Below are 25,453 nucleotides of genomic sequence, written 5' to 3'. Positions count from 1 at the left end.
TGCACATTCAAACAAAAATCGCAGTGGCATGCTTGTTATCAGCCCAAATCAAGCAAAGTTGTCTTGGTTCCATCTCAATAGAAAAAAGATGATTAAGCTTCGAATAAGCTCTTTCGGTGTTCATTCAACCACAAATAGCAAAGCGGTGTAATAAGCTCAAACAGGTTGTTTTGGCCTCAAAGTACATAGAAAGAATAATCTTGGTGTCAGAGCTGCTTCAAGATCCTAGCTCACAGAGGATCACGCTAGCCAGCGGTCATTAAGTAAAAGTCTTTATTGAATTACAGTTTCCAATTCTCACGCTGCTGTCTGCAACTCTACGTCTACTAGCTAGATCGGCGAGGCTCCGTCTGAGTCTCCGCCCCGTGCGCACCAACTTAATATCCTAGCCTTGCTCCACCTTTTCCTCCTGACTGTCCTCCTCTGGGTCCCTCTACCCCCTGGGGCTTCTTCCTTCCGGGATTCTTCTGACGCTGACCCGGACCCTTCTGCCTCCTTGCGCCGGGCTTTAGGACCTGGTTCCCTTTCGGGGCTGCTCACTGCGCCGCCTTCCTCTGCATTTGAACTTGGCGCGCGCGCCCAACCTTCCACTTTCCTCTTAACCGTTTCTTCGCTCCCCGATGGAGGTGTGGCCACTCCTGACTCCTGCCCTCCCTCCTGTGGTGAGCTGCCAGCGCTTCCCCCCTGGCTCCTTTCCTCTTCCCTACTTCCTGGCGGTGACGCTGGTCCCGATTTCCAGCTGCTCCCCCCTGAGTCTCCTCTGGCTCTATCTTCCTGGGGTGCCTCTCTAGATTCCCCCCTTGCCCTGGCCACTGGTGCTCCTTTCTGTGAATCCTCTGATTCACTGGAAAGACTGGGAGATCTCGGGTCGTCGTCATCACTCATCCTTTCCTCTGTCTCCTCCCCTTCGCTCTCTGTTTCCTCCCTTGCCCGTGCCTCTGCACCTAAACCCCTGACATCCATCCCCCCCTCGAAGCCCCCCAGTCCCCCCTCCCCTCCTTCCGGTGCTGGAGCTGGGGGCTGCTGTTGCAAAGGGACGAACGTCGGATATCGGTCGCTTCCCGTGGCAGGCCTCCATCGGAACTCTTCCGGGTCTTCCTCCCTGCTCTCGTTGACGACAGTCACCTCCTCTTCCATCTCTGTGCCGCCGTGCTCGAAACCAGGGTCGTCCCCGAAAATGTCCATGTCCGTCTCTCCCGCACTTCCTCCAGGCGGCGTTGCTCGGCCGGAACAGTCCAGCCACTTCCTGCGGAACTGCTCCTCCGGCCTATCGTCCCACCAATACGAGGGTTCTGAGACAGATCCCGAGGGTGACCCCTCCGGGGAACGGACGTCTCGTGTCGGTTCCTCGTCCGAGTCGAACCCCCTGAACGTGCTGTCCGAAAGCGTGGGCGTGAAAAGCCAGTCGTCGAAAAAGTCCGCTGGCATAGGTCTATGTGGGAAGAGGGCATGAAACTCGTCTTTGAGCAGAGGTTCGTCTAAAGCGTAGCCCGGCACCCAGCTGTTCGCACTGGCCGGGGTGCCCTCCCTGGCGAGAAAGTATTCTACTCCCTCTTCCCCCCATCTGGAGTCCAAAATCTCCGTGACTTCGTTGATGCGCTCCTCCTGTGCCACTCCCGCGTGCCCCGTTCCTTCTCTGAGCGGACTCGGCGCCGTTCCGGGTTCCTGGAACCTGTGCGGTGCCTTGTAGGGAGTGAGCACCGATCTGTGGAACACCGGATGCATTCTGGAACCCTCCGGAAGCGCCAGCCTGAAAGCCACCGGGTTGACCTGCTCTTCGACTTGGTAGGGCCCCAGTTGTTTATGCCCTAGTTTCTTCTTGGCCAACGACCTGGCCGGCACTGCGTGGGCTGCTAACCAGACCCAGTCTCCCACGTGGAGCTCTTCGCCAACCCTTCTGTGTTTGTCCGCTTGTACCTTGTATGCGTGTTTAGCCAGCTCCAGGTGGCGCCGCAGCTGATCGTGGACTTCCTGCAGCTCCGACGCGAACGCATCTGCTGACTGCGGCTCCCCTTCTCCCCTGCATTCCAGTCCCGGGAAGGTTCTAGGGTGCCGCCCGTTGTTGGCGAAGAACGGCGTGACGCCCGTGGATACGTGCTTCGTGTTGTTGTAGGCAAACTCTGCAAGCGGCAGGTAATCCACCCACGTCGCAGGCTGTTGGTTCGCATAACATCTCAGGTACTGCTGCATGATGGCATTGGCTCGCTCCGCTTGCCCGTTGGTCTGCGGGTGTCTCGCCGACGCCAGATTGATCTTGACGTTTAGGAAGCCCATCAGCTTCTGCCAGAAGTTCGAGATGAACTGCCGCCCGCGGTCGGACAGAATAGACCGTGGCAGACCGTGAACCTTGAACACGTGGTCTATGAACAGTTTGGCGGTTTGCTCTGCCGTGGCCACCTTAGCACACGGAATGAAATGCGCCATCTTGGAGAACAGGTCCACCACCACCAACACTGCCGTCTTGCCCCTTGAGCTGGGCAGATCCGTGACAAAGTCCAGAGCCACCCTTTCCCAAGGTTCGACCGGAGTTTGCAGCGGCTCCAACAGTCCAGCCGGCGGTTTGTGCACCGTCTTTGCCCTCTGGCAAGTGTCACACCTCGCCACGTAGTCTGCGACCTCCCCTCTCATTCCAGGCCACCAGAAATCCCTGGCTACTAATTCCACCGTCTTCTCCTTGCCAAAGTGCCCGGCCGTGGGTGCGTCGTGCAGCTGCTGTAGCACCTTGGCTCGAAGTTCGTCACCCGGCACGTAGATGGCCCCTTTACGGATGAGCAATCCATCTCGTAGCTGGAAACCGTCGGCCGCTGCCTTGCCCCCTCGCACCTCTGCCATCTTCGTTTGTGCGAAGGAGTCCCCCTGCAACGCTCGCCGCACCGCCTCTAGGTCCACGGTCGCCGCGGCGCACGCCCACACTGTCGGTGCAAAGATGTGCATGGCGGCCGCTGGTGTTGCGTCCTCCAGATACTGTGGCTTGCGGGAGAGAGCGTCTGCCATGATGTTGGTGTCCCCCGGGACATACTCTATTCGGAAGTCGAAGTCCGCAAAGAACTCAGCCCAACGTATCTGCCTCTGGTTCAGGAACTGTGCCGTGCGCCAGTGTTCCAGATTCTTGTGGTCCGTGCAAACCTGCACCGTGTGCTTGGCGCCGATCAGAAAGTGCCTCCACGCCTTGAACGCTGCATGAATGGCCAGCAACTCCCTGTCCCATATGGTGTAGTTCTGCTCGGACTTGCTGAGCTTCCTGGAGTAAAACGCTCCCGGCCGCCACACGCCCTGCTGGTCCTTCTGCAGCAGGACCGCCCCCACTGCTCTGTCCGAAGCGTCTGTCTCCACCCTCATCGGCATGCTGGGGTTGACATGAAGCAGCTGCTCTTCCGACGCGAAGAGACGCTTGAGGGCCTGAAAGGACTGCTCCGCCTGCTCTGTCCAGATGAACTTCTTCTTCTTGGAGCTAAGGGTGTCAGTGATGGCCGCCGTCTGCATCGCGAAGCCCTTGATAAACTTGCGATAGAAGTTCGCAAAGCCGACAAACCGTTGGACCTCCTTCCGGTTGCGTGGGCTCTTCCAATCCAACACTGCTCGAACCTTGGCGCTGTCCATGGCGAGCCCCTTGTCAGACAGCTTGTAGCCCAGAAAATCCACCTCCGGCACGTCAAATTGGCACTTCTCCAGCTTGGCGTAGAGCCTGTGTTGCTTTAGCCTGCCCAGCACTTCCTTGACGTGCTTGTCATGTTCTTGCTGCGACTCCGAAAAGATCAGGATGTCATCCAAGAAACAGACGCACGTCTTGTAGAGAAGTCCCGCCAACACGTGATGCATAAATGCTTGAAAAACGTGAGCGCCATTTTGCAGTCCAAAAGGCATAACTCTGTATTCGTAGGTACCCAGTGGCGTGAACATGGCTGTCTTCCACTCATCACCCTCCCGCATGCGAATGAGGTTGTACGCCCCCCGCAGGTCCAACTTGGTGAACACCTTTCCCTTCCGTACCTTCGCCAGGAGGTCGTCGATGCGGGGCATGGGGAAGTCCGACGGCTTGGTCACACTGTTCAAAATCCTGTAATCCACTACGAGTCTTTTTTGGGGCGTGTCTCGCTTCTTAACAAAGAATACAGGACTGCCCCCCGCTGCCTTAGACTCTCGGATGAAACCGCGCTCCAAATTATGATCGATGAAGTCTTTGAGTTCCTGCAGTTCGTCCTCAGACATGGAATACAGCTTCCCTTTAGGCAGCGCCGCCCCCGGCAGCAGGTCAATTTTGCAGTCATATGGTCTGTGAGGGGGTAGCCTGTCCGCCTCCTTCTCGCAGAAAACTTCCAGAAATTCTGCGTACTTGTGGGGAATCGCTTGCAGCGTGCCTAGCAGCAGCTGTGACTCCTCTTCCTCTCCTTCCTGCCTGGGTACGATGCAGTGTTCAGCACAAAAGGAAGAGCCGAAAACCAGCTGCCTCTGGAACCAAGCCATCGTTGGGCTGTGCTTGTCCAGCCAACTCATGCCCAATACAATGGGCGTGTCAGACAGTTGAGTGACGTTGAAGCTGATGACTTCCCTGTGATTTCCAAGTCGCATCACCATTGGTGGCGTCTGCTTCACCACTTGCCCCCCTAGCAGCTCCCTGCCATCCACAGTGACAACCTGCAGGGGCAGTGTGGCCGGCAGCAACTGCACAGCGTGCCTGTCGACAAATTCCTGCCCTATAAAGTCCGCGTTGCTGCCGGAGTCGATGGTGATTGGCACGTCCATGGTGATTCCAGTGGGTAGCTGGAGAGATGCTGTGAGCCTCACTACTGGTTTGGGCGGGAGGGGGTTCACTGGCTGTAAAATCTCTGGGGACTGCGTCACTAACACGTCTGGCTGGGCCCCAGTGCCTCTTCCTCCAGCCAGACATCGTCGTTTCCCTGCTGTGGTCCTCCCTGCTGCGTTGCTGCAGTCACCATTGCTGAGGCTGCAGTAAGCTTGTGGTGCCTCTGGGGACACTCTTTCGCCATATGCCCTGGCTGCTCACAGACGTAACACTTCCTGGTCCCTCTAGGAGGCTTCGCCTTCACTGCTGCCGGTGCTAGGGCTCTGGTTGCTGACTGAGCCCTTGCACCTCCAACCTCCATAGGTTCGGCTCCTCCTCCTGGCGGAGGCGTGGATTGCGCCCGTGCTGCTTCTCTGGGAAAGAAGGAGGGGCCCCCGGCTGGTTCGCGCCCTCCACGTCCTTCGTCCTTGCTCCACGGACGTCCTTCCAGCCTCACCCCCACAGCCAGTGCCCTCTGAACGACCTCCTGGGTGGTTCGGGGTCTCTCCCCCCTCGCTATCTCATCTTTAATCGAGTTGTGCAGTCCCTCCCAAAAGAGGTCTCTTACAGGAGCCGAATCTCTGTCCCATTCCAGGGCGCTGACCAAGGCGAAAAAGCGGGCATGATACTGTCTGACGCTGGCCCTCCCTTGTCTCAGCCCATGCACCTCCTTCCGTGCAAGATCAATGTCAATACTTGATAAGAAACACCCATCCATCGCTTTAATAAAGGCATCCGCATTCTGGAGCGCCGGATCGTTATCTCTCCATAAATTGCGCAACCATGCTTTCGCCTCCCCATGCAGATGGGACATGATGAACCCCACTCTCTCCTGTTCATCTCTAAAGTCTTTATGCAACAGTTGCAGTGCGCACAGTACGTCGGCTCTAAAGTTGGGATACTGTTGCAGGTTCCCATCGAAGTGAGAGAGCAGTCCGCCTGTCCGTCTCGCCAACCCAATTCCCTCCTGCCGGGGTGTTTGCTTTGCCAGTACGTCTAACCTGACCTGGAGATCCCTGCAGGCGGCAGCTGCCTCGTCCTCTCTCTTCCTGGATGCGAGAACCTCGGCGTTCAGTTGTGCCACTGCTTTTCTGAGGTCCTCTATCTGCTGCTCAGCCGTCATGTCTCCTGCCGTTCGTGAGCTCGCTAGTGGGCGCCTGTTTCTCTCCCCTCCTCGAGGCTGCAGATGCCCACAATGTGGAGACGGAGCCTACTGTCAGAGCTGCTTCAAGATCCTAGCTCACAGAGGATCACGCTAGAGAGCGGTCATTAAGTAAAAGTCTTTATTGAATTACAGTTTCCAATTCTCACGCTGCTGTCTGCAACTCTACGTCTACTAGCTAGATCGGCGAGGCTCCGTCTGAGTCTCCGCCCCGTGCGCACCAACTTAATATCCTAGCCTTGCTCCACCTTTTCCTCCTGACTGTCCTCCTCTGGGTCCCTCTACCCCCTGGGGCTTCTTCCTTCCGGGATTCTTCTGACGCTGACCCGGACCCTTCTGCCTCCTTGCGCCGGGCTTTAGGACCTGGTTCCCTTTCGGGGCTGCTCACTGCGCCGCCTTCCTCTGCATTTGAACTTGGCGCGCGCGCCCAACCTTCCACTTTCCTCTTAACCGTTTCTTCGCTCCCCGATGGAGGTGTGGCCACTCCTGACTCCTGCCCTCCCTCCTGTGGTGAGCTGCCAGCGCTTCCCCCCTGGCTCCTTTCCTCTTCCCTACTTCCTGGCGGTGACGCTGGTCCCGATTTCCAGCTGCTCCCCCCTGAGTCTCCTCTGGCTCTATCTTCCTGGGGTGCCTCTCTAGATTCCCCCCTTGCCCTGGCCACTGGTGCTCCTTTCTGTGAATCCTCTGATTCACTGGAAAGACTGGGAGATCTCGGGTCGTCGTCATCACTCATCCTTTCCTCTGTCTCCTCCCCTTCGCTCTCTGTTTCCTCCCTTGCCCGTGCCTCTGCACCTAAACCCCTGACACTTGGATTGCACTTACTTCATGTCGTGTTCTCTGCTGTTAATGCACATTGACACAGAAATCGCAAAGTGTGTGCAATGAGACCAAAATAACACAACACCATCTTTTCCCTTCCATATCCGTAGAAAGAAGACGAATAAGCTTTGATTGGGCTTTTTTCAATTCGCATGGTGTTATTTGAGTGTGCGCCAGAATCACACCAAAACCAAAGCAAAAAGGTGTTTTGGGTTCCATCTACATAAAAAGAAGATAATAAAGCTGTGATTGGGCTTATTTCAAGTTGGTGTTTTTGGGGTTAGAATGCACATTCAACCAAAAATCGCAGAGTGACATGTTTGTTATCAGCCCAAATCCAGCAAAGTTGTCTTGGTTCCATCTCAATAGAAAAAAGATGATTAAGCTTCGAATATGCTCTTTCGGTGTTCATTCAACCACAAATAGCAAAGCGGTGTAATAAGCTCAAACAGGTTGTTTTGGCTTCAAAGTACATAGAAAGAATAATCTTGGATTGCACTTACTTCATGTCGTGTTCTTTGCTGTTAATGCACATTGACACAGAAATCGCAAATGTGTGCAATGAGACCAAAATAACACAACAACATATTTTCGCTTCTATATGCTTAGAAAGAAGCTTTCATTGGGCTTTTTTTCAATTCGCATGGTGTTATTTGAATGTGCGCCAGAATCACACCAAAACCAAAGCAAAAAGGTGTTTTGGGTTCCATCTACATCAAAAGAAGATAATAAAGCTGTGATTGGGCTTATTTCAAGTTGGTGTTTTTGGGGTTAGAATGCACATTCAAACAAAAATCGCAGTGGCATGTTTGTTATCAGCCCAAATCAAGCAAAGTTGTCTTGGTTCCATCTCAATAGAAAAAAGATGATTAAGCTTCGAATAAGCTCTTTCGGTGTTCATTCAACCACAAATAGCAAAGCGGTGTAATAAGCTCAAACAGGTTGTTTTGGCCTCAAAGTACATAGAAAGAATAATCTTGGATTGCAATTACTTCATGTCGTGTTCTCTGCTGTTAATGTACATTGACACAGAAATCGCAAAGTGTGTGCAATGAGACCAAAATAACACAACACCATCTTTTCCCTTCCATATCCGTAGAAAGAAGACGAATAAGCTTTGATTGGGCTTTTTTCAATTCGCATGGTGTTATTTGAGTGTGCGCCAGAATCACACCAAAACCAAAGCAAAAAGGTGTTTTGGGTTCCATCTACATAAAAAGAAGATAATAAAGCTGTGATTGGGCTTATTTCAAGTTGGTGTTTTTGGGGTTAGAATGCACATTCAACCAAAAATCGCAGAGTGACATGTTTGTTATCAGCCCAAATCCAGCAAAGTTGTCTTGGTTCCATCTCAATAGAAAAAAGGTGATTAAGCTTCGAATAAGCTCTTTCGGTGTTCATTCAACCACAAATAGCAAAGCGGTGTAATAAGCTCAAACAGGTTGTTTTGGCTTCAAAGTACATAGAGAGAATAATCTTGGATTGCACTTACTTCATGTCGTGTTCTTTGCTGTTAATGCACATTGACACAGAAATCGCAAATGTGTGCAATGAGACCAAAATAACACAACAACATATTTTCGCTTCTATATGCGTAGAAAGAAGCTTTGATTGGGCTTTTTTTCAATTCGCATGGTGTTATTTGGGTGTGCGCCAGAATCACACCAAAACCAAAGCAAAAAGGTGTTTTGGGTTCCTTCTACATAAAAAGAAGATGATAAAGCTGTGATTGGGCTTATTTCAAATCGGTGTTTTGGGGGTTAGAATGCACATTGACCCAAAAATCGCAGAGTGACATGTTTGTTACCAGCGGAAATAAAGCATCGGTGTTTTGGTTCCATCGCAATAGGCAAAGGACGAATGAGCTTCGCATGCTCTTTCGGTGTTCATTCACCCACAAATAGCAAAGCGGTGTAATAAGCCTAAACAAAGCCAAACAAGTTGTTTTGGATTCAAAGTACATAGAAAGAATAATCTTGGATTGCACTTACTTCATGTCGTGTTCTTTGCTGTTTATGCACATTGACGAAGAAATCGCAAAGTGTGTGCAATGAGACCAAAACAACACAACATATTTTCGCTTCTATATGCGTAGAAAGAAGCTTTGATTGGGCTTTTTTCAATTCGCATGGTGTTATTTGGATGTGCACCAGAATCACACCAAAACCAAAGCAAAAAGGTGTTTTGGGTTCCATCTACATAAAAAGAAGATAATAAAGCTGTGATTGGGCTTATTTCAAGTTGGTGTTTTGGGGGTTAGAATGCACATTCAACCAAAAATCGCAGTGACATGTTTTTTATCAGCCCAAATCAAGCAAAGATGTCTTGGTTCCATCTCAATAGAAAAAAGATGATTAAGCTTCCAATAAGCTCTTTCGGTGTTCATTCAACCACAAATAGCAGAGCGGTGTAATAAGCTCAAACAGTTTGTTTTGTTTTCAAAGTACATAGAAAGAATAATCTTGGATTGTGCTTATTTCAAGTTGTGTTTCTTGCTGTTTATGCACATTGACACAGAAATCGCAAAGTGTGTGCAATGAGACCAAAATAACACAACACCATCTTTTCCCTTCCATATCCGTAGAAAGAAGACGAATAAGCTTTGATTGGGCTTTTTTCAATTCGCATGGTGTTATTTGAGTGTGCGCCAGAATCACACCAAAACCAAAGCAAAAAGGTGTTTTGGGTTCCATCTACATAAAAAGAAGATAATAAAGCTGTGATTGGGCTTATTTCAAGTTGGTGTTTTTGGGGTTAGAATGCACATTCAACCAAAAATCGCAGTGACATGTTTGTTATCAGCCCAAATCAAGCAAAGTTGTCTTGGTTCCATCTCAATAGAAAAAAGATGATTAAGCTTCCAATAAGCTCTTTCGGTGTTCATTCAACCACAAATAGCAAAGCGTTGTAATAAGCTCAAACAGGTTGTTTTGGCTTCAAAGTACATAGAAAGAATAATCTTGGATTGCGCTTATTTCAAGTTGTGTTTCTTGCTGTTTATGCACATTGACACAGAAATCGCAAAGTGTGTGCAATGAGACCAAAATAACACAACACCATCTTTTCCCTTCCATATCCGTAGAAAGAAGACGAATAAGCTTTGATTGGGCTTTTTTCAATTCGCATGGTGTTATTTGAGTGTGCGCCAGAATCACACCAAAACCAAAGCAAAAAGGTGTTTTGGGTTCCATCTACATAAAAAGAAGATAATAAAGCTGTGATTGGGCTTATTTCAAGTTGGTGTTTTGGGGGTTAGAATGCACATTCAACCAAAAATCGCAGTGACATGTTTTTTATCAGCCCAAATCAAGCAAAGTTGTCTTGGTTCCATCTCAATAGAAAAAAGATGATTAAGCTTCGAATAAGCTCTTTTGGTGTTCATTCAACCACAAATAGCAGAGCGGTGTAATAAGCTCAAACAGTTTGTTTTGTTTTCAAAGTACATAGAAAGAATAATCTTGGATTGTGCTTATTTCAAGTTGTGTTTCTTGCTGTTTATGCACATTGACACAGAAATCGCAAAGTGTGTGCAATGAGACCAAAACAACACAACACCATCTTTTCCCTTCCATATCCGTAGAAAGAAGACGAATAAGCTTTGATTGGGCTTTTTTCAATTCGCATGGTGTTATTTGAGTGTGCGCCAGAATCACACCAAAACCAAAGCAAAAAGGTGTTTTGGGTTCCATCTACATAAAAAGAAGATAATAAAGCTGTGATTGGGCTTATTTCAAGTTGGTGTTTTGGGGGTTAGAATGCACATTCAACCAAAAATCGCAGTGACATGTTTTTTATCAGCCCAAATCAAGCAAAGTTGTCTTGGTTCCATCTCAATAGAAAAAAGATGATTAAGCTTCGAATAAGCTCTTTTGGTGTTCATTCAACCACAAATAGCAGAGCGGTGTAATAAGCTCAAACAGTTTGTTTTGTTTTCAAAGTACATAGAAAGAATAATCTTGGATTGTGCTTATTTCAAGTTGTGTTTCTTGCTGTTTATGCACATTGACACAGAAATCGCAAAGTGTGTGCAATGAGACCAAAATAACACAACACCATCTTTTCCCTTCCATATCCGTAGAAGGAAGACGAATCAGCTTTGATTGGGCTTTTTTCAATTCGCATGGTGTTATTTGGGTGTGCGCCAGAATCACTCCAAAACCAAAGCAAAAAGGTGTTTTGGGTTCCTTCTACATAAAAAGAAGATGATAAAGCTGTGACTGGGCTTATTTCAAATTGGTTTTTTTGGGGTTAGAATGCACATTCACCCCAAAATCACAGAGTGACATGTTTGTTAAGAGCGGAAATCAAGCATCGGTGTTTTGGTTCCATCGCAATAGGCAAAGGACGAATAAGCTTTGAATGCTCTTTCGGTGTTCATTCACCCACAAATAGCAAAGCGGTGTAATAAGCCTAAACAAAGCCAAACAAGTTGTTTTGGTTTCAAAGTACATAGAAAGAATAATCTTGGATTGCACTTACTTCATGTCGTGTTCTTTGCTCTTAATGCACATTGACACAGAAATCGCAAAGTGTGTGCAATGAGACCAAAATAACACAACACCACCTTTTCGCTTCCATATGCGTAGAAAGAAGACTAATAAGCTTTGATCGGGCTTTTTTCAATTCGCATGGTGTTATTTGGGTGTGCGCCAGAATAACTCCAAAACCAAAGCAAAAAGGTGTTTTGGGTTCCTTCTACATAAAAAGAAGATGATAAAGCTGTTGTCAGAGTTGCTTCCAGATCCTAGCTCACAGAGGATCACGCTAGCCAGCGATCATTAAGTAAAAGTCTTTATTGAGTTACAGTTTCCATTCTCAAGCTACTGCGTGCAACTCTACGTCTAGTGGCTAGATCGGCGAAGCTCCGTCTGAGTCTCCGCCCTTTGTGCACCAACTTAATATCCTAGCCCTGCTCCACCTTTTCCGCCTGACTGTTCTCCTCTGGGTCCCTCTGCCCCCCGGGGTCTCTTCCTTCCTGGATTCTTCTGACGCCGACCCCCCGGAACCTCCTGTCTCCTTGCGCCGGGCTTTAGGACCTGGCTCCCATTTCGGGCTGCCTACTGCGTCACTTTCCTGTGTATTTGAACTTGGCGCGCGCGCCCAACCTTCCACTTTCCGTCTGACCGTTTCTTCGCTCCCCGATGGAGGTGTGGCCACTCCTGACTCATGCCCTCCCCCCTGTTGTGAGCTGCCAGCGCTTAATCCCTGGCTCCCTTCCTCTTCCCTGCTCTCTGGCGGTGACGCTGGTCCCGATTTCCAACTGCTCTCCTCTGAGTCCCCTCTGGCTCTATCTTGCTGGGGTGTCCCCCTAGGCTCCCCCCTTGCCCTGGCCACTGGTGCTCCTTTCTGTGAATCTTCCGATTCACTGGAAAGACTCGGAGATCTCGGGTCGTCGTCATCACTCATCTTTTCTTCTGCCTCCTCCCCCTCGCTCTCTGTTTCCTCCCTTGCCCTTGCCTCTGCTCCTGAACCCCTGACATCCATCCCCCCCTCGAAGCCCCCCGTTCCCCCCTCCCCTCCTTCCGGTGCGGGAGCTGGGTGCTGCTGTGTCAGGGGGACGAATGTCGGATACAGTTCGCTTCCCGTGGCGGGCCTCCATCTGAAGTCTTCCGGTTTTTCCTCCCTGCTCTCGTCGACGCCGGTCACCTCCGCTTCCATCTCTGTGCCGCCGTGCTCGAAACCTGGGTCGTCCCCGAAAACGTCCATGTCCGTCTCTCCCTCGCTTCCTCCTGGCGGCGTTGCTCGTCCTGGACCCTCCAGCCACTTTCTGCGCCACTGCTCCTCTATCGTCTATCGTCCCACCAATACGAGGGTTCTGAGGCAGATCCCGAGGGTGACCCCTCCGGGGAACGGGCGTCTCGTGTCGGTTCCTCCTCCGAGTCGAACCCCCGGAACGTGCTGGCTGAAAGCGTGGGCGTGAAAAGCCAGTCATCGAAAAAGTCTTCTGGCATTGGCCTATGTGGGAAGAGGGCATGAAACTCGTCTTTGAGCAGAGGTTCGTCCAAAGCGTAGCCCGGCACCCAGCTGTTGGCACTGGCCGGGGTGCCCTCCTTGGCGAGAAGGTATTCTACCCCCTCTGCCCCCATCTGGAGTCCAAAATCTCCGTGACTTCGTTGATGCGCTCCTCCTGTGCCACTCCCGCGTGCCCGGTTCTTTCTCTGAGCGGACTCGGTGCCGTTCCTGGTTCCTGAAACCTGTGCGGGTGCCTTGTAGGGAGTGAGCACCGATCTGTGGAACACCGGATGCATCCTGGAACCCTCCAGAAGCGCCACCCTGAAAGCCACCGGGTTGACATGCTCTTCAACTTGGTAGGGCCCCAGTTGCTTATGCCCTAGTTTCTTCTTCGCCAACGACCTGGCCGGCACTGCGTGGGCTGCTAACCAGACCCAGTCTCCCACATGGATCTCTTCGCCAACCCTTCTGTGTTTGTCCACTTGTACCTTGTATGCGTGTTTGGCTAGCTCCAGGTGCCGCCGCAGCTGATCGTGGACCTCCTGCAACTCCGACGCGAACGCATCTGCTGTCTGCGGCTCCCCCTCCCCCATTCTTTCCAGTCCCGGGAAGGTTCTGGGGTGCCTCCCGTTGTTGGTGAAGAACGGCGTGACCCCCGTGGACACGTGCTTCGTGTTGTTGTAGGCGAACTCGGCGAGAGGCAGGTAATCCACCCACGTCGCAGGCTGTTGATTCGCATAACATCTCAGGTACTGCTGCATGATGGCATTGACCCGCTCCGCTTGCCCGTTGGTCTGCGGGTGTCTAGCCGACGCCAGGTTGATCTTGACGTTCAGGAAGCCCATCAGCTTCTGCCAGAAATTCGAGATGAACTGTCGCCCTCGGTCGGACAGAATAGACCGCTGCAGACCGTGAACCTTGAACACGTGGTCTATGAACAGTTTGGCGGTTTGTTCCGCCGTGGCCACCTTAGCACACGGAATGAAATGTGCCATCTTGGAGAACAAGTCCACCACCACCAGCACTGCCGTCTTGCCCCTCGAGCTGGGCAGATCCGTGACAAAGTCCAGGGCCACTCTCTCCCATGGTTCGACCGGAGTTTGCAGCGGTTCCAACAGTCCAGCCGGCGGTCTGTGCACCGGTTTGGCCCTCTGGCAGGTGTCACACCTCGCTACGTAGTCCGCGACTTCCCCTCTCATTCCGGGCCACCAGAAGTCTCTGGCGACTAATTCCACCGTCTTTTCCTTGCCAAAGTGCCCGGCAGTGGGCGCGTCGTGCAGCTGCTGCAGTACCTTGGCGCGAAGTTCGTCTCCCGGCACGTAGATGGCTCCTTTACGGATGAGCAATCCATCTCGCAGCTGGAACTCGTCGGTCGCTGCCGTGCCCCTGTGCACCTCTGCCATCTTTGCTTGCGCGAAGGAGTCATCCTGCAACGCTCGTCGCACCGCCTCCAGGTCAACTGTTGCCGCAGCGCACGCCCACACTGTTGGTGCGAAGATGTGCATGGCGGCCGCTGGCGTTGCCTCCTCCAGATACTGCGGCTTACGGGAGAGAGCATCCGCCATGATGTTGGTGTCCCCCGGGACATACTCTATTCGGAAGTCGAAGTTTGCAAAGAACTCAGCCCAACGTATCTGCCTGTGGTTCAGGAACTGTGCCGTGCGCCAGTGCTCCAGATTCTTGTGGTCCGTGCAGACCTGCACCGTGTGTTTGGCGCCGATCAGGAAGTGCCTCCACGCTTTGAACGCTGCATGAATGGCCAGCAACTCCCTGTCCCAGATGGTGTAGTTCTGTTCGGACTTGCTGAGCTTCCTGGAGTAAAACGCTCCCGGCCGCCAAACCCCCTGCGGGTCTTTCTGCAGCAGGGCTTCCCACGGCTCTGTCCGAAGCGTCTGTCTCCACCCTCATCGGCCTGCTGGGGTTGACATGAAGCAGCTGCTCTTCCGACGCGAAGAGACGCTTGAGTGCCTGAAAGGACTGCTCCGCCTGCTCTGTCCAGATGAACTTCTTCTTCTTGGAGCTGAGCGTGTCCGTGATGGCTGCTGTCTGCATGGCAAAGCCTTTGATAAACTTGCGATAGAAGTTCGCGAAGCCGACAAACCGTTGGACCTCCTTTCGGTTGCGTGGGCTTTTCCAATCCAACACTGCTCGAACCTTGGCGCTGTCCATGGCGAGCCCCTTGTCAGACAACTTGTAGCCCAGGAAATCCACCTCCGTCACTTCGAATTGGCACTTCTCCAGCTTGGCGTAAAGCCTATGCTGCTGTAGCCTGCTCAGCACTTCCTTGACGTGTCTGTCATGCTCCTGCTGCGATTCCGAAAAGATCAGGATGTCATCCAAGAAACAGACGCACGTCTTGTAGAGGAGCCCCGCCAACACGTGATGCATGAACGCTTGAAAAACGTGGGAGCCATTTTGCAATCCAAAAGGCATAGCTCTATATTCGTAGGTGCCCAGGGGCGTGAACATGGCTGTCTTCCACTCATCTCCCTCCCGCATGCGAATGAGGTTGTACGCCCCTCGCAGGTCCAACTTGGTGAACACGCAGCCCTTCCGTACCTTTGCGAGGAGGTCGTCGATTCGGGGCATGGGGAAGTCCGATGGTTTGGTCACACTGTTTAAGATGCGATAGTCCACCACCAGCCTTTTTTGGGGCGTGTCCCGCTTCTTAACAAAGAATACAGGACTGCCCCCCGCTGCCTTGGACTCTCGGATGAAACCGCGCTCCAAATTATGATCTATGAACTCTTTGAGTTCCTGCAGTTCGTCCTCCGACATGGAATACAGCTTCCCTTTGGGCAGCGCCGCCCCCGGCAGCAGGTCAATTTTGCAGTCATATGGTCTGTGGGGCGGTAGCCTGTCTGCCTCCTTCTCGCAGAAAACCTCCAAAAATTCTGCGTACTTGTGGGGAACCGCTTGCAGCGTGCCTAGCTGCAGCTGTGACTCCTCTTCCTCTCCTTCCTGCCGGGGCACGATGCAGTGTTCAGCACAAAAGGAAGAGCCGAAGGTCAGCTGCTTCTGGTACCAAGCCAGCGTTGGGCTGTGCTTGTCCAGCCAACTCATGCCCAATACAATGGGCGTGTCCGATAGTTGAGTGACGTTGAAGCTGATGATTTCCCTGTGATTCCCAAGTCGCATCACCATTGGTGGTGTCTGCTTCACCACTTGCCCCCCTAGCAGCTCCCTGCCATCCACCGTGACAACCTGCAGGGGCAGCGTGGCAGGCAGCAACTGTATAGCGTGCCGGTCGACAAAGTCCTGCCCTATAAAGTCCGCATTGCTTCCTGAGTCAATGGTGATTGGCACGTCCATGGTGATTCCATTGGGCAGCTGGAGCGATGCGGTGAGCCTCACTACTGGTTTGGGCGGGAGGGGGTCCATGGGCTGTAAAATTTCTGGGGACTGCTTCACTGTATTTTTGGTTTTTATGGAAGCCGCCCAGAGTGGCTGGGGAGGCCCAGCCAGATGGGCGGGGTATAAATAAATTATTATTATTATTATTATTATTATCACTGACACGTCTGGCTGGGCCCCAGTGCCTCTTCCTCCAGCCAGACTCCGTCGTTTCCCTGCTGCGTTGCTGCAGTTACCATTGCTGAGGCTGCAGTGTGCTGGTGGAGCCTCCGGGGACACTCTTTCGCCATATGCTGCGGATCATCGCAGATGTAACACTTCCTGTTCCCTCTAGGAGGCTTCGCTTTCACTGCTGCCGGTGCTAGGGCTCTGGCTGCTGACTGAGCCCTTGCACTTCCAACCTCTATAGGTTCCGCCCCTCCTCCTGGCGGAGGCGTGGATTGCGCACGCGCTGCTTCTCTGGGAAGGAAGGAGGAGCCCCTGGCTGGTTCGCGCCCTCCACGCCCTTCGTCCCTGCTCCACGGACGTTCTTCCAGCCGCACCCCCACCGCCAGCGCCCTCTGAACGATCTCCTGCGTGGTCCGGGGTCTCTCCCCCCTCGCAATTTCATCTTTAACCGAGCCGTGCAATCCCTCCCAAAACAGGTCTCTTACCGGAGCCGAATCTCTGTCCCATTCCAGGGCACTGACCAAAGCGAAAAAGCGGGCATGGTACTGCCTTACGCTGGCCCTCCCTTGCTTCAGTCCATGTATCTGCTGCCGAGCAAGATCCACGTCAATGCTTGATAAAAAGCACCCATCCATCGCTTTAATAAAGGCATCCGCATTTTGGAGCGCCGGATCCTTATCCCTCCACAAATTGCGCAGCCATGCTTTAGCATCTCCATGCAAATGGGACATGATGAATCCCACTTTCTCTTGTTCATCTCTAAAGTCCTTGTTCAGCAGTTGCAGTGCACACATTACATCTGCTCTAAAGTTGGGGTACTGTTGCAGGTTCCCATCAAAGTGAGAGACCAGACCGCCTGTTCGTCTCCCCAACCCAATTCCCTCCTGTTTGGGTGTCAGTTGCCCTTGCTTCGTAAGCATGTCCAACCTGACCTGGAGATCCCTGTAGGCGGCAGCTGCCTCCTCCTCTCTCTTCCTGGATGCGAGAGCCTCGGCATTCAGTTGTGACACTGCTTCTCTGAGTTCCGCTATCTGCTGCTCAGCCGTCATGTTGTCTGCCGTTCGTGAGCTCGCTAGTAGGCACCCGCTTTCTCTCCTCTCCTTGAGGCCGTAGATGCCCACAATTAAGTGACGGAGCTTACTGTCAGAGCTGCTTCCAGATCCTAGCTCACAGAGGATCACGCTAGCCAGCGATCATTAAGTAAAAGTCTTTATTGAGTTACAGTTTCCATTCTCAAGCTGCTGCGTGCAACTCTACGTCTAGTGGTTAGATCGGCGAAGCTCCGTCTGAGTCTTGTGCACCAACTTAATATCCTAGCCCTGCTCCACCTTTTCCGCCTGACTGTTCTCCTCTGGGTCCCTCTGCCCCCCGGGGTCTCTTCCTTCCGGGATTCTTCTGACGCCGACCCCCCGGAACCTCCTGTCTCCTTGCGCCGGGCTTTAGGACCTGGCTCCCTTTCCGGGCTGCCTACTGCATCACTTTCCTGTGTATTTGAACTTGGCGCGCGCGCCCAACCTTCCACTTTCCGCCTGACCGTTTCTTCGCTCCCCGATGGAGGTGTGGCCACTCCTGACTCGTGCCCTCCCCCCTGTTGTGAGCTGCCAGCGCTTGATCCCTGGCGCCCTTCCTCTTCCCTGCTCTCTGGCTGTGACGCTGGTCCCGATCTCCAACTGCTCTCCTCTGAGTCCCATCTGGCTCTATCTTCCTGGGGTGTCCCCCTAGGCTCCCCCCTTGCCCTGGCCACTGGTGCTCCTTTCTGTGAATCTTCTGATTCACTGGAAAGACTCGGAGATCTCGGGTCGTCGTCATCACTCATCTTTTCTTCTGCCTCCTCCCCCTCGCTCTCTGTTTCCTCCCTTGCCCTTGCCTCTGCTCCTGAACCCCTGACAGTTATTATCCCAAATCCAGCAAAGTTGTCTTGGTTCCATCTCAATAGAAAAAAGATGATTAAGCTTCGAATAAGCTCTTTCGGTGTTCATTTAACCACAAATAGCAAAGCGGTGTAACAAGCTCAAACAGGTTGCTTTGGCTTCAAAGTACATAGAAAGAATAATCTTGGGTTGCACTTACATCATGTCGTATTCTTTGCTGTTAATGCACATTGACACAGAAATCGCAAAGTGTGTGCAATGAGACCAAAATAACACAACACCACCTTTTCGCTTCCATATGCGTAGAAAGAAGACGAATAAGCTTTGATTGGGCTTTTTTCAATTCGCATGGTGTTATTTGGGTGTGCGCCAGAATCACTCCAAAACCAAAGCAAAAAGGTATTTTGGGTTCCTTCTACATAAAAAGAAGATGATAAAGCTGTGATTGGGCTTATTTCAAATCGGTGTTTTGGGGGTTAGAATGCACATTCACCCAAAATCGCAGAGTGACATGTTTGTTACCAGTGGAAATCAAGCATAGGTGTTTTGGTTCCATCGCAATAGGCAAAGGACCATTAAGCTTCGAATGCTATTTCGGTGTTCATTCACCCACAAATAGCAAAGCGGTGTAATAAGCCTAAACAAAGCCAAACAAGTTGTTTTGGTTTCAAAGTACATAGAAAGAATAATCTTGGATTACACTTACTTCATGTCGTGTTCTTTGCTCTTAATGCACATTGACACAGAAATTGCAAAGTGTGTGCAATGAGACCAACATAACACAACACCATCTTTTCGCTTCCATATGCGTAGAAAGAAGACGAATAAGCTTTGATTGGGCTTCTTTCAATTCGCATGGTGTTATTTGGGTGTGCGCCAGAATCACACCAAAACCAAAGCAAAAAGGTGTTTTGGGTTCCTTCTACATAAAAAGAAGATGATAAAGCTGTGATTGGGCTTATTTCAAATCGGTGTTTTGGGGGTTAGAATGCACATTGACCCAAAAATCGCAGAGTGACATGTTTGTTACCAGCGGAAATCAAGCATAGGTGTTTTGGTTCCATCGCAATAGGCAAAGGACGCATAAACTTCGCATGCTCAATTCGCATGGTGCATTCTAGCACATTCAAACAAAAACCGCAGTGGCATGTTTGTTATCAGCCCAAATCAAGCAAAGTTGTCTTGGTTCCATCTCAATAGAAAAAAGATGATTAAGCTTCGAATAAGCTCTTTCGGTGTTCATTCAACCACAAATAGCAAAGCGTTGTTGTCAGAGCTGCTTCAAGATCCTAGCTCACAGAGGATCACGCTAGCCAGCGGTCATTAAGTAAAAGTCTTTATTGAATTACAGTTTCCATTCTCACGCTGCTGTCTGCAACTCTACGTCTACTAGCTAGATCGGCGAGGCTCCGTCTGAGTCTCCGCCCCGTGCGCACCAACTTAATATCCTAGCCTTGCTCCACCTTTTCCTCCTGACTGTCCTCCTCTGGGTCCCTCTACCCCCCGGGGCTTCTTCCTTCCGGGATTCTTCTGACGCTGACCCAGACCCTTCTGCCTCCTTGCGCCGGGCTTTAGGACCCGGTTCCCTTTCGGGGCTGCTCACTGCGCCGCCTTCCTCTGCATTTGAACTTGGCGCGCGCGCCCAACCTTCCACTTTCCTCTTAACCGTTTCTTCGCTCCCCGATGGAGGTGTGGCCACTCCTGACTCCTGCCCTCCCTCCTGTGGTGAGCTGCCAGCGCTTCCCTCCTGGCTCCTTTCCTCTTCCCTGCTTCCTGGCGGTGACGCTGGTCCCGATTTCCAGCTGCTCCCCCCTGAGTCTCCTCTGGCTCTATCTTCCTGGGGTGCCTCCCTAGACTCCCCCCTTGCCCTGGCCACTGGTGCTCCTTTCTGTGAATCCTCTGATTCACTGGAAAGACTGGGAGATCTCGGGTCGTCGTCATCACTCATCCTTTCCTCTGTCTCCTCCCCTTCGCTCTCTGTTTCCTCCCTTGCCCGTGCCTCTGCACCTAAACCCCTGACATCCATCCCCCCCTCGAAGCCCCCCAGTCCCCCCTCCCCTCCTTCCGGTGCTGGAGCTGGGGGCTGCTGTTGCAAAGGGACGAACGTCGGATATCGGTCGCTTCCCGTGGCAGGCCTCCAGCGGAACTCTTCCAGGTCTTCCTCTCTGCTCTCGTTGACGACAGTCACCTCCTCTTCCATCTCTGTGCCGCCGTGCTCGAAACCAGGGTCGTCCCCGAAAATGTCCATGTCCGTCTCTCCCGCACTTCCTCCAGGCGGCGTTGCTCGGCCGGAACAGTCCAGCCACTTCCTGCGGAACTGCTCCTCCGGCCTATCGTCCCACCAATACGAGGGTTCTGAGACAGATCCCGAGGGTGACCCCTCCGGGGAACGGACGTCTCGTGTTGGTTCCACGTCCGAGTCGAACCCCCTGAACGTGCTGTCCGAAAGCGTGGGCGTGAAAAGCCAGTCGTCGAAAAAGTCTGCTGGCATAGGTCTATGTGGGAAGAGGGCATGAAACTCGTCTTTGAGCAGAGGTTCGTCTAAAGCGTAGCCCGGCACCCAGCTGTTCGCACTGGCCGGGGTGCCCTCCCTGGCGAGAAAGTATTCTACTCCCTCTTCCCCCCATCTGGAGTCCAAAATCTCCGTGACTTCGTTGATGCGCTCCTCCTGTGCCACTCCCGCGTGCCCCGTTCCTTCTCTGAGCGGACTCGGCGCCGTTCCGGGTTCCTGGAACCTGTGCGGTGCCTTGTAGGGAGTGAGCACCGATCTGTGGAACACCGGATGCATTCTGGAACCCTCCGGAAGCGCCAGCCTGAAAGCCACCGGGTTGACCTGCTCTTCGACTTGGTAGGGCCCCAGTTGTTTATGCCCTAGTTTCTTCTTGGCCAACGACCTGGCCGGCACTGCGTGGGCTGCTAACCAGACCCAGTCTCCCACGTGGAGCTCTTCGCCAACCCTTCTGTGTTTGTCCGCTTGTACCTTGTATGCGTGTTTAGCCAGCTCCAGGTGGCGCCGCAGCTGATCGTGGACTTCCTGCAGCTCCGACGCGAACGCATCTGCTGACTGCGGCTCCCCTCTTATTCCAGGCCACCAGAAATCCCTGGCTACTAATTCCACCGTCTTCTCCTTGCCAAAGTGCCCGGCCGTGGGTGCGTCGTGCAGCTGCTGTAGCACCTTGGCTCGAAGTTCGTCACCCGGCACGTAGATGGCCCCTTTACGGATGAGCAAGCCATCTCGTAGCTGGAAACCGTCGGCCGCTGCCTTGCCCCCTCGCACCTCTGCCATCTTCGTTTGTGCGAAGGAGTCCCCCTGCAACGCTCGCCGCACCGCCTCTAGGTCCACGGTCGCCGCGGCGCACGCCCACACTGTCGGTGCAAAGATGTGCATGGCGGCCGCTGGTGTTGCGTCCTCCAGATACTGTGGCTTGCGGGAGAGAGCGTCTGCCATGATGTTGGTGTCCCCCGGGACATACTCTATTCGGAAGTCGAAGTCCGCAAAGAACTCAGCCCAACGTATCTGCCTCTGGTTCAGGAACTGTGCCGTGCGCCAGTGTTCCAGATTCTTGTGGTCCGTGCAAACCTGCACCGTGTGCTTGGCGCCGATCAGAAAGTGCCTCCACGCCTTGAACGCTGCATGAATGGCCAGCAACTCCCTGTCCCATATGGTGTAGTTCTGCTCGGACTTGCTGAGCTTCCTGGAGTAAAACGCTCCCGGCCGCCACACGCCCTGCGGGTCCTTCTGCAGCAGGACCGCCCCCACTGCTCTGTCCGAAGCGTCTGTCTCCACCCTCATCGGCATGCTGGGGTTGACATGAAGCAGCTGCTCTTCCGACGCGAAGAGACGCTTGAGGGCCTGAAAGGACTGCTCCGCCTGCTCTGTCCAGATGAACTTCTTCTTCTTGGAGCTAAGGGTGTCAGTGATGGCCGCCGTCTGCATCGCGAAGCCCTTGATAAACTTGCGATAGAAGTTCGCAAAGCCGACAAACCGTTGGACCTCCTTCCGGTTGCGTGGGCTCTTCCAATCCAACACCGCTCGAACCTTGGCGCTGTCCATGGCGAGCCCCTTGGCAGACAGCTTGTAGCCCAGAAAATCCACCTCCGGCACGTCAAATTGGCACTTCTCCAGCTTGGCGTAGAGCCTGTGTTGCTTTAGCCTGCCCAGCACTTCCTTGACGTGCTTGTCATGTTCTTGCTGCGACTCCGAAAAGATCAGGATGTCATCCAAGAAACAGACGCACGTCTTGTAGAGAAGTCCCGCCAACACGTGATGCATAAATGCTTGAAAAACGTGAGCGCCATTTTGCAGTCCAAAAGGCATAACTCTGTATTCGTAGGTACCCAGTGGCGTGAACATGGCTGTCTTCCACTCATCACCTTCCCGCATGCGAATGAGGTTGTACGCCCCCCGCAGGTCCAACTTGGTGAACACCTTTCCCTTCCGTACCTTCGCCAGGAGGTCGTCGATGCGGGGCATGGGGAAGTCCGACGGCTTGGTCACACTGTTCAAAATCCTGTAATCCACTACGAGTCTTTTTTGGGGCGTGTCTCGCTTCTTAACAAAGAATACAGGACTGCCCCCCACTGCCTTAGACTCCCGGATGAAACCGCGCTCCAAATTATGATCGATGAAGTCTTTGAGTTCCTGCAGTTCGTCCTCAGACATGGAATACAGCTTCCCTTTAGGCAGCGCCGCCCCCGGCAGCAGGTCAATTTTGCAGTCATATGGTCTGTGAGGGGGTAGCCTGTCCGCCTCCTTCTCGCAGAAAACTTCCAGAAATTCTGCGTACTTGTGGGGAATCGCTTGCAGCGTGCCTAGCAGCAGCTGTGATTCCTCTTCCTCTCCTTCCTGCCTGGGTACGATGCAGTGTTCAGCACAAAAGGAAGAGCCGAAGACCAGCTGCCTCTGGAACCAAGCCATCGTTGGGCTGTGCTTGTCCAGCCAACTCATACCCAATACAATGGGCGTGTCAGACAGTTGAGTGACGTTGAAGCTGATGACTTCCCTGTGATTCCCAAGTCGCATCACCATTGGTGGCGTCTGCTTCACCACTTGCCCCCCTAGCAGCTCCCTGCCATCCACCGTGACAACCTGCAGGGGCAGTGTGGCCGGCAGCAACTGCACAGCGTGCCTGTCGACAAATTCCTGCCCTATAAAGTCCGCGTTGCTGCCGGAGTCGATGGTGATTGGCACGTCCATGGTGATTCCATTGGGCAGCTGGAGAGATGCTGTGAGCCTCACTACTGGTTTGGGCGGGAGGGGGTTCACTGGCTGTAAAATTTCTGGGGACTGCGTCACTAACACGTCTGGCTGGGCCCCAGTGCCTCTTCCTCCAGCCAGACATCGTCGTTTCCCTGCTGTGGTCCTCCCTGCTGCGTTGCTGCAGTCACCATTGCTGAGGCTGCAGTAAGCTTGTGGGGCCTCTGGGGACACTCTTTCGCCATATGCCCTGGCTGCTCACAGACGTAACACTTCCTGGTCCCTCTAGGAGGCTTCGCCTTCACTGCTGCCGGTGCTAGGGCTCTGGTTGCTGACTGAGCCCTTGCACCTCCAACCTCCATAGGTTCGGCTCCTCCTCCTGGCGGAGGCGTGGATTGCGCTCGCGCTGCTTCTCTGGGAAAGAAGGAGGGGCCCCCGGCTGGTTCGCGCCCTCCACGTCCTTCGTCCTTGCTCCACGGACGTCCTTCCAGCCTCACCCCCACAGCCAGTGCCCTCTGAACGACCTCCTGGGTGGTTCGGGGTCTCTCCCCCCTCGCTATCTCATCTTTAATCGAGTTGTGCAGTCCCTCCCAAAAGAGGTCTCTTACAGGAGCCGAATCTCTGTCCCATTCCAGGGCGCTGACCAAGGCGAAAAAGCGTGCATGATACTGTCTGACGCTGGCCCTCCCTTGTCTCAGCCCATGCACCTCCTTCCGTGCAAGATCAATGTCAATACTTGATAAGAAACACCCATCCATCGCTTTAATAAAGGCATCCGCATTCTGGAGCGCCGGATCGTTATCTCTCCATAAATTGCGCAACCATGCTTTCGCCTCCCCATGCAGATGGGACATGATGAACCCCACTCTCTCCTGTTCATCTCTAAAATCTTTATGCAACAGTTGCAGTGCGCACAGTACGTCGGCTCTAAAGTTGGGATACTGTTGCAGGTTCCCATCGAAGTGAGAGAGCAGCCCGCCTGTCCGTCTCGCCAACCCAATTCCCTCCTGCCGGGGTGGTTGCTTTGCCAGTACGTCTAACCTGACCTGGAGATCCCTGCAGGCGGCAGCTGCCTCGTCCTCTCTCTTCCTGGATGCGAGAACCTCGGCGTTCAGTTGTGCCACTGCTTTTCTGAGGTCCTCTATCTGCTGCTCAGCCGTCATGTCTCCTGCCGTTCGTGAGCTCGCTAGTGGGCGCCTGTTTCTCTCCCCTCCTCGAGGCTGCAGATGCCCACAATGTGGAGACGGAGCCTACTGTCAGAGCTGCTTCAAGATCCTAGCTCACAGAGGATCACGCTAGCCAGCGGTCATTAAGTAAAAGTCTTTATTGAATTACAGTTTCCATTCTCACGCTGCTGTCTGCAACTCTACGTCTACTAGCTAGATCGGCGAGGCTCCGTCTGAGTCTCCGCCCCGTGCGCACCAACTTAATATCCTAGCCTTGCTCCACCTTTTCCTCCTGACTGTCCTCCTCTGGGTCCCTCTACCCCCCGGGGCTTCTTCCTTCCGGGATTCTTCTGACGCTGACCCAGACCCTTCTGCCTCCTTGCGCCGGGCTTTAGGACCCGGTTCCCTTTCGGGGCTGCTCACTGCGCCGCCTTCCTCTGCATTTGAACTTGGCGCGCGCGCCCAACCTTCCACTTTCCTCTTAACCGTTTCTTCGCTCCCCGATGGAGGTGTGGCCACTCCTGACTCCTGCCCTCCCTCCTGTGGTGAGCTGCCAGCGCTTCCCTCCTGGCTCCTTTCCTCTTCCCTGCTTCCTGGCGGTGACGCTGGTCCCGATTTCCAGCTGCTCCCCCCTGAGTCTCCTCTGGCTCTATCTTCCTGGGGTGCCTCCCTAGACTCCCCCCTTGCCCTGGCCACTGGTGCTCCTTTCTGTGAATCCTCTGATTCACTGGAAAGACTGGGAGATCTCGGGTCGTCGTCATCACTCATCCTTTCCTCTGTCTCCTCCCCTTCGCTCTCTGTTTCCTCCCTTGCCCGTGCCTCTGCACCTAAACCCCTGACAGTTGTAATAAGCTCAAACAGGTTGTTTTGGCTTCAAAGTACATAGAAAGAATAATCTTGGATTGCGCTTATTTCAAGTTGTGTTTCTTGCTGTTTATGCACATTGACACAGAAATCGCAAAGTATGTGCAATGAGACCAA

The sequence above is a fragment of the Podarcis bocagei genome (genome assembly GCF_964188305.1).
Source record: "Podarcis bocagei genome assembly, chromosome: 17".
Lineage (NCBI taxonomy): Eukaryota > Metazoa > Chordata > Lepidosauria > Squamata > Lacertidae > Podarcis > Podarcis bocagei.
Note: the sequence above shows the minus strand (reverse complement) of the source record.